The sequence below is a fragment of the Triticum urartu genome, chromosome 3 (genome assembly GCF_003073215.2).
Source record: "Triticum urartu cultivar G1812 chromosome 3, Tu2.1, whole genome shotgun sequence".
Classification (NCBI taxonomy): Eukaryota; Viridiplantae; Streptophyta; class Magnoliopsida; order Poales; family Poaceae; genus Triticum; species Triticum urartu.
In genome coordinates, this window is record NC_053024.1 from 277,071,358 (window position 1) to 277,083,381 (window position 12,024).

At 44.5% G+C, this 12,024-nt stretch overlaps 1 pseudogene; it reads left to right on the top strand.

Moving 5' to 3' along the window:
- LOC125546807 overlaps positions 1–12,024 on the top strand; it is a 154,643-nt pseudogene that overhangs the window by 24,191 nt on the left and 118,428 nt on the right.

A 12,024-nucleotide genomic window follows, 5' to 3' on the forward strand; every position in this document is an offset into this window, starting at 1 on the left:
GAAAAGTCACACAATTTAGTATTATCTTGAGCCATCGTGATAGGCAAGCAATCCAACACACAAGCAAACAAGAAACGGGCAAAAAGAGGCAAATAGGGAAAGAGAAGGAGGACGGAGAGAGAGGGCAAATAAAACGACAAGGGTGAAGCTGGGGAGAGGAAAACGAGAGGCAAATGGCAAATAATGTAATGCGGGAGATAATGGTTTGTGATGGGAACTTGGTATGTTGACTTTTGCGCAGACTCCCTGGCAACGGCGCCAGAAATCCTTCTTGCTACCTCTTGAGCACTGCGTTAGTTTTCCCTTGAAGAGGAAAGGGTGATGCAGCAAAGTAGCGTAAGTATTTCCCTCAGTTTTTGAGAACCAAGGTATCAATCCAGTAGGAGGCCATGCACGAGTCCCTCACACCTACACAAACAAATAAAATCCCCGCAACCAACACAATAAAGGGGTTGTCAATCCCTTCACGGTCACTTAAGAAAGTGAGATCTGATAGATATGATAAGATAATTTTTGGTATTTTTATGATAAAGACGCAAAGTAAATAAAGCAAAATAAAAATGGTGCAAGAAATAGCTTGTTGATGGAAGATTAATACGATAGAAAATAGACCCGGGGGCCATAGGTTTCACTAGTGGCTTCTCTCGAGAGCATAAGTATTACGGTGGGTAAACAAATTACTGTTGAGCAATTGACAGAATTGAGCATAGTTATGAGAATATCTAGGTATGATCATGTATATAGGCATCACATCCGAGACAAGTAGACCGACTCCTGCCTGCATCTACTACTATTACTCCACACATCGACCGCTATCCAGCATGCATCTAGAGTATTAAGTTCAAAAGAACAGGGTGACGCTTTAAGCACGATGACATGATGTAGAGGGATAAACTCATGCAATATGATATAAACCCCATCTTGTTGTCCTCGATGGCAACAATACAATATGTGCCTTGCTGCCCCTACTGTCACTGGGAAAAGGACACCGCAAGATTGAACCCAAAGCTAAGCACTTCTCCCATTGCAAGAAAAATCAATCTAGTAGGCCAAACCAAACTGATAATTCGAAGAGACTTGCAAAGATAACCAATCATACATAAAAGAATTCAGAGAAGATTCAAATATTGTTCATAGATAAACTTGATCATAAACCCACAATTCATCGGTCTCAACAAACACACCGCAAAAGAAGATTACATCGAATAGATCTCCACAAGAGAGGGGGAGAACATTGTATTGATATCCAAAAAGAGAGAAGAAGCCATCTAGCTAATAACTATGGACCTGAAGGTCTGAGGTAAACTACTCACACGTCATCGGAGAGGCTATGGTGTTGATGTAGAAGCCCTCTGTGATCGATGCCCCCTCCGGCGGAGCCCAAGATGGGATCTCACGGGTACAGAAGGTTGCGGCGGTGGAATTAGGTTTTTGGCTCCATATCTGGTAATTTGGGGGTACGTAGGTATATATAGGAGGAAGAAGTACGTCGGTGGACAAACATGGGCCCCACGAGGATGGAGGGCATGCCTGGGGGGGGTAGGTGCGCCCCCTACCTCGTGCCTTCCTGGTTTCTTTCTTGACGTAGGGTCCAAGTCCTTGGATCACGCTCGTTCCAAAAATCACGTTCCCGAAGGTTTCATTCCGTTTGATATTCTTTTTCTGCGGAACTCTGAAATAGGCAAAAAACAACAATTCTGGGCTGGGCCTCCGGTTAATAGGTTAGTCCCAAAAATAATATAAAAATGTATAATAAAGCCCAATAATGTCCAAAACAGAATATAATATAGCATGGAACAATAAAAAATTATAGATATGTTGGAGACGTATCATTCCTCCATGTTTGAAGTGCATTGAACATGAAACTGCTAATTCTTCACCTGAATGCTCAAATACTTCCATTGCTGCAAATTCTTCAACTGCCTCTGCTATCACTAATTCCTCATCCAAGGACATTGCTAGTATCACTCATGATGCAGGGCTGAAGGAATTGTATATGACAGGCATGTACAAAAGCCTCAAAGGGCACCAGGCTCTTTGTGACATGCTTAAAAAGCAGATCATCAACAGAAACCCTAGGAAAGAGGGTATTGCCTTTGAGAGGAAACTCAATGCTGATGGGACCTACTGGAAACCTGAGCAGTATCCCAAAACCTCATGGGTTGCTGCAAAGGGACCTTCAGTGGATCCATCTACTTTATCTGGCTTTACATGTGAATCTTCATATTCTTCTAATGAGTCAATTGACTCCAACTATAAACTGTTCAAAACACATAATGGTGAAGTATTTGCTAGATATGTTGGCACTAACTGCAGGAACGGTCCTCCTATGAAGAAAATCTGGGTTCCCAAAAGGTGCCTTGAAAATCTTCAGGTGAATGTCATCATGACACCACCTGTGAAGAATAGGAACCCCAGATCAAATTCTTCATATGGACAAAATTCTTCATATGGATCCAAGTCCTCATACAGACCAAACTTCTCACATGGATCAAATTCCTCAAAAGGATCAAAGTCCTCATATGAGCATCATCGTGCTAACCCGTCTGTTTCGCAGGGAAGAACTAAGGATTATGGATATGTGCATTATTCTTAAAATCATTATGTTCATAAGTCCTCGAAGAATTTCTCTGCTTACTCATATGCTTACCCTAACCCCTCTTATGTGAAACGAAGTGGATTGGCATCTATGCCATCTTTCTCTTATGGAGCTCGCAGAATGATGAACTCTTTGCCACCCCTTCAGATGTGGGTGGTGAAGAAAAAGAACTAACCTCTTATGCAGGGTCAGGTCTCCAGATGAACTTAATCGTCTGAAGAATTTACTGGAGACCTGAATGTCCTTGGAAGGACGCAAGCTAATCGTGAAGAAATGAATTTTCATTTCTCACATCCTCATACTGCTTTACCTGTTTTATAGCTTGATGAACTTGATCTGATGAAATTCATACCATATTCTTCTCTGATGAAGTATATGAGTTCGTAAGTGATGTCTACTACACAACCTTCTTCTTGTAGACGTTGTTGGGCCTCCAAGTGCAGAGGTTTGTAGGACAGTAGCAAATTTCCCTCAAGTGGATGACCTAAGGTTTATCAATCTGTAGGAGGCGTAGGATGAAGATGGTCTCTCTCAAGCAACCCTGCAACCAAATAACAAAGAGCCTCTTGTGTCCCCAACACACCCAATACAATGGTAAATTGTATAGGTGCATTAGTTCGACGAAGATATGGTGATACAAGTGGTATATGGATGGTAGATAAAGGTTTTTGTAATCTGAAAAATATAAAAACAGCAAGGTAACTAATGATAAAAGTGAGCACAAACGGTATTGCAATGCTAGGAAACAAGGCCTAGGGTTCATACTTTCACTAGTGCAAGTCCTCTCAACAATAATAACATAATTGGATCATATAACTATCCCTCAACATGCAACAAAGAGTCACCCCAAAGTCACTAATAGCAGAGAACAAACGAAGAGATTATGGTAGGGTACGAAACCACCTCAAAGTTATCCTCTCTAATCGATCTATTCAAGAGTCCGTAGTAAAATAACAAGAAGCTATTCTTTCCGTTCAATATATCATAGAGTTCGTACTAGAATAACACCTTAAGACACAAATCAACCAAAACCCTAATGTCACCTAGATACTCCAATGTCACCTGAAGTATCCGTGGGTATGATTATATGATATGCATCACACAATCTCAGATTCATCTATTCAACCCAACACAAAGTACTTCAAAGAGTGCCCCAAAGTTTCTACCGGAGAGTCAAGACAAAAACGTGTGCTAACCCCAATGCATAGGTTCATGGGCGGAACCCGCAAGTTGATCACCAAAACATACATCAAGTGAATCAATAGAATACCCCATTATCACCACGGGTATCCCAGGCAAGACATACATCAAGTGTTCTCAAATCCTTAAAGACTCAATCCGATAAGATAACTTCAAAGGGAAAACTCAATCCATTACAAGAGAGTAGAGGGGGAGAAACATCATAAGATCCAACTATAATAGCAAAGCTTGTGATACATCAAGATCGTATCACCTCAAGAACACGAGAGAGAGAGAGAGATCAAACACATAGCTACTGGTACATACCTTCAGCCACGAGGGAGAACTACTCCCTCCTCGTCATGGAGAACACCGGGATGATGAAGATGGCCACCGGAGAGGGATTCCCCCTTCGGCAGGGAGCCAGAACGGGTCTAGATTGGCTTTCGGTGGCTACGGAGGCTTATGGCGGCGGAACTCCCGATCTATTGTGCTCCCCAATGTTTTTAGGGTATATGGATATATATAGGAGGAAGAAGTACGTCGGTGCATCTCCGGGCTGTCCACGAGGCACGGGGCGCGCCCCCACCCTCGTGGGCAGCCCGGGACTCTCCTGGTCCATCTCTGATACTCAGTGGGCTTCTTCTGGTCCAAAAATAAGTTCCGTGAAGTTTCAGGTCAATTGGACTGTGTTTGATTTTCCTTTTCTGCGATACTCAAAAACAAGGAAAAACAGAAACTGACACTGGGCTCTAGGTTAATTGGTTAGTCCCAAAAATCATATAAAATATCATATAAATGCATATAAAACATCCAAGGTTGATAATATAATAGCATGGAACAATAAAAAATTATAGATACGTTGGAGACGTATCAGCATCCCCAAGCTTAATTCCTGCTCGTCCTCGAGTAGGTAAATGATAAAAACAGAATTTTTGATGTGGAATGCTACCTAACATATTTATCCATGTAGTTCTCTTTATTGTGGCAAGAATATTCAGATCCATAAGATTCAAGACAAAAGTTTAATATTGACATAAAAATAATAATACTTCAAGCATACTAACCAAGCAATCATGTCTTCTCAAAATAACATGGCCAAAGAAAGTTATCCCTACAAAATCATATAGTCTGGCTATGCTCTATCTTCACCACACAAAGTATTTAAATCATGCACAACCCCGATGACAAGCCAAGCAATTGTTTCATACTTTTGGTGTTCTCAAACTTTTTCAATCTTCACGCAATACATGAGCGTGAGCCATGGACATAGCACTATAGGTGGAATAGAATGGTGGTTGTGGAGAAGACAAAAAGGAGAAGATAGTCTCACACCAACTAGGCGTATCAACGGGCTATGGAGATGCCCATCAATAGATATCAATGTGAGTGAGTAGGGATTGCCATGCAACGGATGCACTAGAGCTATAAGTGTATGAAAGCTCAACAAAAGAAACTAGTGGGTGTGCATCCAACTTTCTTGCTCACGAAGACCTAGGGCATTTTGAGGAAGCCCATCATTGGAATATACAAGCCAAGTTCTATAATGGAAGATTCCCACTACTATATGAAAGTGACAACATAGGAGACTCTCTATCATGAATATCATGGTGCTACTTTGAAGCACAAGTGTGGTAAAAGGATAGTAGCATTGCTCCTTCTCTCCTTTTCTCTCATTTTTTATTTTTTTATTTGGGCATTTCTCTTTTTTTATGGCCTCTTTTTTTCTCTTTTTTTATTAGGATAATTAATTTGATGCCCCTAGTTGTGTCCCACTCGGAAGGTTTGCCCTTAGTTTTCAAAAACCCTCGATTTTGCCCAAGCCTATTTGCTCCTCCTATGAATTTGCCCTTCCGTCACGTTTCCGTCCATTTAGTGCCGTTTGACCGTGTGTTGACCGTCTATGAACTTTTCGATGGACCATTTTGCCCCTCCTTTCTTACCGTCTCAGCAGACACTACCAAGTGTGATGCAGAGCATCCTATGGACATCGCCATGTCAAGAGTTCATTCGGCAAGTGACACGTGCGACATCTACTTCACATACATAAAGGTGAATCCTCTCCTTTACACGTGCTCACTTGACCCCTTCGAGGATGGTATACTACTTGACCCTCCATCGTGCATGCATAGGTATTGTCGGAGCTTCATGGATGACGAGGAGGAGTGCAAGCGCCAAGGATCACCTACACCATCCGCGAGGGAAGCATGGAAGAGAAGGAAGAAGAAGCCTGGACAAGTTTCTAGGAAGCCCGGAACTTCCGGCCCCCGGAACCTCCGGCCGTCCCGGAACTTCCGGCCCCGACGCATCGAAGCCGTCCGAGAGTGTGCCAACTCTCTAGATAGCCCGGACCTTGGCCGGACCTTCGCCCGGAACCTCCGGCGCCCGGACCTTCCGGTCGTCCCCGGAACTTCCGGCGCCCGGACCTTCCGGTCGTCCCCAGAACTTCCGGCCCTGCCTGCGCGTAGACACTCGGGCCGAAGCCCATGTACCCTTTCTCCCCTCACTTTCCCCTTCGTGGACCTAGACTATATATACTCCTCCACCTCCTCCTTTCTAGGGTTAGCGTTGGTTTAGCTCATTTGAGAGATAGAGCTACGCTCATCCATATCAGATCTCCTCCGTGCGAGAGACTGCGGCCTCTTCGGAGAAGATCCCTTTGGATTCAAGCCCCCTTTCTAAGAGAAGATCCCCCCATGGATTCAAGACCTCCTCACGGAGAAGAACCGGTTACCTCTTGTATCGTCCGTTGTTGACTTTGGATCTTGTATCTCCCTTTGTGTTCATGGATCTAGCACATGTGTGATCGTACTTGTTGGTTTGAGTGTTCTATTGTGTTCCCCTCATGATTTTCCCCTTGTTTCCCTCCTCGTGTTCTTCGCGGGATCCACTCCGTTCCTGAAAGATCGGGCCACTAGGGTTCTACCCTACATCATCTTGGTATCTAGAGCCACGTTGATCACGATTTCGGAGCCTCCCCTCTTTGTTTGCTAGCCTAATTTTGTTTGATTTCGTCCTAAATTCGAAAATCCCCACCAAAAATAGCCCCAATTTTTTTTTGTGATTTGTTGGTTTTGATGATGTTTTGTTGGTTTTGATCCATGGATTCGTTGTGTCTTAAGTGGATCTAGCATTCCCCATCTTTTCCCCCATTTCTATCCACAAAATCTTCCCAACTTTGACCTTGGAAATTGAGTTTTTCCGCCCCATTCTCAGATCTGGAATTTAGGGTTCGACCCGGAAGAAATTCCACGACCCCCGGAACTTCTGGACTCCCCCGGAACTTCCGTCCCCCGGAACTTCCGTCCTTACCCCAGAACTTCCGGGCTAAGCAGAAAGTTTACCTCAAAAATCCCCAGACTCCCCGCAGTTTTTCCGTGACCCCTGGAAATTCCGGCCACCCCCCGGAACTTCCGGAGCCCAGAACTTCCGGCCCTAGGCCCGGAACTTCCGGCCTAACCCGAAACATTACACAGAATTTCAGCATCAGCCTTCTTCATCGTTTTCATCACAACTTTTCACTTCGAACTCCGATTTGAGTGTTCTTTGGCTTGTTTTGAAGCTATCGACGTGCCCGAGGACCTCACCTTGGTTTCACCACCTTTTGACACCATCAAATTTTGTGAATTTTGGCATCTTTGCCTAGGGCTTCCACCACATCATCCGCTACACCACCACCGACTTCCGCAACCTAACCAATTGTGTTCCCCATCGCATATGTGGTTGCTTGAGGAGTGATTTGAGTCTCCTAATGTGTCTAGGCTACTTAGGGACGGTTGATTCTTCATCAACTACCACCACCATAACTTCCGCATAGGCTTACCAACCATACACTTCTTACACCCCAACTTAACCCAATTTTGTTTGTGTTGTGAGTTGTGTCTCCTAAGGTGTTTCGGCTACTTAGGGACCGTGCTTCCAACTCCGACTCACATAACCCAATAACCCTCCACTTCCACATTGCCTACTCACATAACCCATCATTGCATTGCCGCAATCCCATTGAGCTTCCACAACACCACCACCGCATCCCGCTACCACCATTATGACATTTGAGCTTTTGAGTTCGCGGTTTTTCCGTTTCCTAAGGTGTTTCGGCTACTTAGGGACGAGTCTCCAGCATCTTGGTATCTCCATCAAGATCACCGCCACTCATCATCGACACAGACGGTAACCTCCATATCATCTTGGTATCGTGGTATCCCTCCATTATATATTCCCTTAGCATTGCATTGATAACCCCTAGACCATTTTGCGTCACTTGCCTATCGAGACTGGCCATTTGAGTACTGCCGGCAACGTTACTTGTGCACATTAGTGGTCTATGCCTGCCATTGCATACATACCATACAATAGGTATCATCTTGTTATCATATCATCTCGTGTGCCTCAAGTTTGTTCCCCCATATACACAATAGCTATCTTGGTTTGTGCATTGTGCAAAAGTGGCCATACAAAAAAAGAATAAGCTTTTAACCAAAGAAAAAGAGTGAACAAAGAGCTTGTAAGAAAGTGCCATAGCATCATACCACATTGCATATAATATCATCTTGGATCACCTTGTGAGAAACACCGGGAACCATACATACATAGCATACTTGGGATAGAAAGTTATCCATTTTGCATCTTATAGGTTGTGCACAAGTGTCATATCCGCCTATTGAGCAATCGTGCTAGCGTCTCTCTTGAGTTGTGCAACACGAGCGTTTTCCGTGGATTCCACATTTTGTGCTCATCCTTGGTTGCACGACCCCATTTATCTATCCATATGTGTGTTTCCGTGTGCCACATATTGCTATTGGTCTACTTGTTACACTTGCGAATTTGTGAATCTCTTTCAACATTATTGACTCTTGCTAACATTTTGCATTAAATTTTTGTGCCACTATCCTCACCGAGCTCCACCATAAAGCCTTATTTGTGTAGGTGCGAGAAACCGACAAGAATTGGTACCAATTGTGCTATTTCCTTGTCCACATTGGAGTGATCATTGATCCACTTGCAACTTCGGTCAAGGTACATTTGGTATTCGTTCTTCTCTTTCTCCACTCATATTGGCTCGAATCTTGTGATGGATAGGCAAGGCATTTCATCTCCGGTCTTCCACAACAACGACGACATGTACAACTACATCAACAACAAGCTTTACGCACAAAAGGAGGAGCAAGATGCAAGGATGGAGGAGATTCAGACCTTGTTGATCAACCGTTCTTCCCCTTCATCATCCTCAAGGTAGCGACGTTCAAGTCACAAGTCTTCGGAGCGCAAAAATGATGCAAGCGCAAGTCATCCTCGTCCACATCTCCATTGAGACCACCATCACGTTTGTGATCCACCTCGTCAGGAAGGGCAAGTCACCTCCAAGCAACATGTGCACGACGACGACGAACGACATCTACATCAAGCTCAAGCACGACAATGAGAACATCATCATGAAGATGCTCGAGATGCGCCTACCTACAAGTCGCAACAAGCCCTACTTCATGCCAAGTCCAAACTTCATGACCACAAGAGAAGACCGCGAGACAAGCACCACCAAGACGGAGCTACGGCTACACCCACCACTTTGGCATCTTCGCCAAGTGCTATCAAGGCATCTTCGCCTTCGGATATCTGGAATCTTCGCCAACAAGCACCTCAAGACTACACTCAAGAGAAGCTCCCCAAGCTCAAGTCCGCGACTTCCACGAGCTACTACGACCTCGACATCGACCACGCGATTCCTTTCTATGGGACTCAAGAACCCGAGGAGTATCTCGAGTGGGAGCGTTTGATGGACGACTACCTCAAGCTACATCAAGTTCCTCCCGAAGATCAAGTGAAGTGTGCCACAAGGAACTTCCACGACTACGCGTCCACATGGTGGCTTCATGCACCTTCGGCGACCTACGACATGAGTTGGCCCAAGACGAAGAGAGCTTTGCGGTGAGAGTTTGTGCCTCCAACCTACACGGAACAACTTCAACGCCAATTGGAGAACATCATCCAAGGATCCAAGTCCATCGACGAGTACTTCAAGGAGATGAAGATTGCCTTGCGACGAGCCGACATGGACGACCCCATTTCGATGAAGTTCCACTTCATGATGGGATTGCACAACGACATCTCCAAGACGATCTTCCTCGAGAACTACAAGTCCCTCAACGACAACTACATTAGCGCTCTCAAGGCGGAATAAGAACTCATGAAGGCCAAAGTTTCTCTACCCCAAGCTCACTTCGCGACGACCAAGCTCCATGAGAACGAGCATGAGGCTAGTACCACCACGATGTCCAAGCCCGACGAGCTCCAAGATGCTACTCCCAAGTTCGACGCCATCCCTCTTTGTGGCATTGACGATGCCGAGTCCTCCATGACTCTTTTTCAAGACGGTGCGGCGACGAGTACGACTACGGAGACCCTCAAGGACCAAGCTTTGAAGGCGAGCGACAAGGTGGCGAGCAAGGATGATGCTTCCATCTTAGGAGGCGAGAGTGATGATGTGCCATCTTCGGCCTTCATCCACGGCGAGAGTGATGTTGTGCCATCTTCGGCCTTCATCCATGACAGCGACTACGAGACGGTTGAGCATGGGATTTTCCCTTCGACCACGGCGACATGTGATGACTTGAGTGACCTTAGCCACCATATTGAGAGTGAGAGTGATTTCACCACTAGCCCCATATATGATGTGTTTCCACTATTGCCATGTGAGGAGAGCCACAACCCCCACCTCTTGAGTGAGATGAGTGACTCCACCATATGTGAGTTTGAGTGCACCTATTTTGAGGGAGTGAGTGAACCACCACATAGAGAGAGTGAGATAGTTGATAGGTCATGTGAGGCCACTTTTAACACTAACGACTTGACCTCTACCTCTATTGTGTCTTCTCATTTGGTGCTAGGTCCCTTATATGATGATGCGCCGCTTCTCGACGACTTCGTCCTACCTTTGGACAAGACGATGGCCATGGTGGAATATGATGCACCCCCCACATGGTTCCATCACAATGATGATCTTGACCACCATTTGGTCTTTACCACCTCACCTACACCACTTGAGTGGAATGACAAAGGTAACATAGGTGAAGGTGATGCTCTTGTCCCACCAGTGGACTATCATGACATTGATTGCTTGCATGATGCTGATCCCCCTATTTCCATGCTTCATGCTAGTGTGACTTCCCCATGCGATGATTTACCCATTTATGATGAGTATGATGATTGCCATGTGGAGTCTATTAGTTGTGATGCCATGTTACATAGGATTTCTTGTGCTAATTCTCTCGGTCACATCATGTTTGCCAATCCGCTTGACTTGTCATATGCTATGCATGAGATCGACCACATATCATATTTGCAATCTCTTCATAGTGACTATGCATATGCCATTCAAATTAACCCAATTTGCACTTATGGCATAGATGACAAGCCCATGGTTATTGGCATTTCTTTCTCTTGTGATGATATTGATATGCTCCCTTTGCATCATTTATCTCATATGCCATGCAATGACCACCTAGCTTCGGATATGCATTGTTTTGGATGTTGTCCATTTTCTCCATATGACGTTTCCAACATTGCTCATGAGGAGACCCCCATAGTTTCCTCATACATTTTAGGAGATTTTGATCACTCCCATCCATTGCATGATCCTCATACTTATGTGCACAATATGCTTCCCATAAATAAACATGCTATTGTTGTGCCATATACTTGTATGCTCAATTTGCATCCCCATCATGTTATACACAATAACTATTCTTTCATGATGGATGACATGTTCTTATACCATGCATCAAATTTCTTTGACGGATTCTTATCTTGTGCTAACTCACACATGCACATACACATCATGATGGATGATGTGTACATCTACCACGCGCACAATTTCTTTGGTTTGTGTCTCTTTTGTGTAGGTACCCATGAATTCTTGTCAACCTCGCAATCCCACGAGTTGACAAAACGAGCTCTCGAGAGCAATGATGACTTGGGATCCCATGGATCGCATTTCCCGCCACTCTCTTCACACGAAGTCTTCGCACATTTCTTCTACATGACCCTCACTTGGCTATGGGTTATTGTCCACTACATATTCTATGCCCATCTTGCCATGTTCACTTTGCATGTTATGATCATTACTATGCTTTTGCCATGCATTCGTGACCCATGCTTTGCATTACACATGATGATTGATTCTCATACTTGTATGTGTACTTGCAAGCTTGGTGGAGATATTGCTTTCTATTGCTATGTTTGCTTTGTAC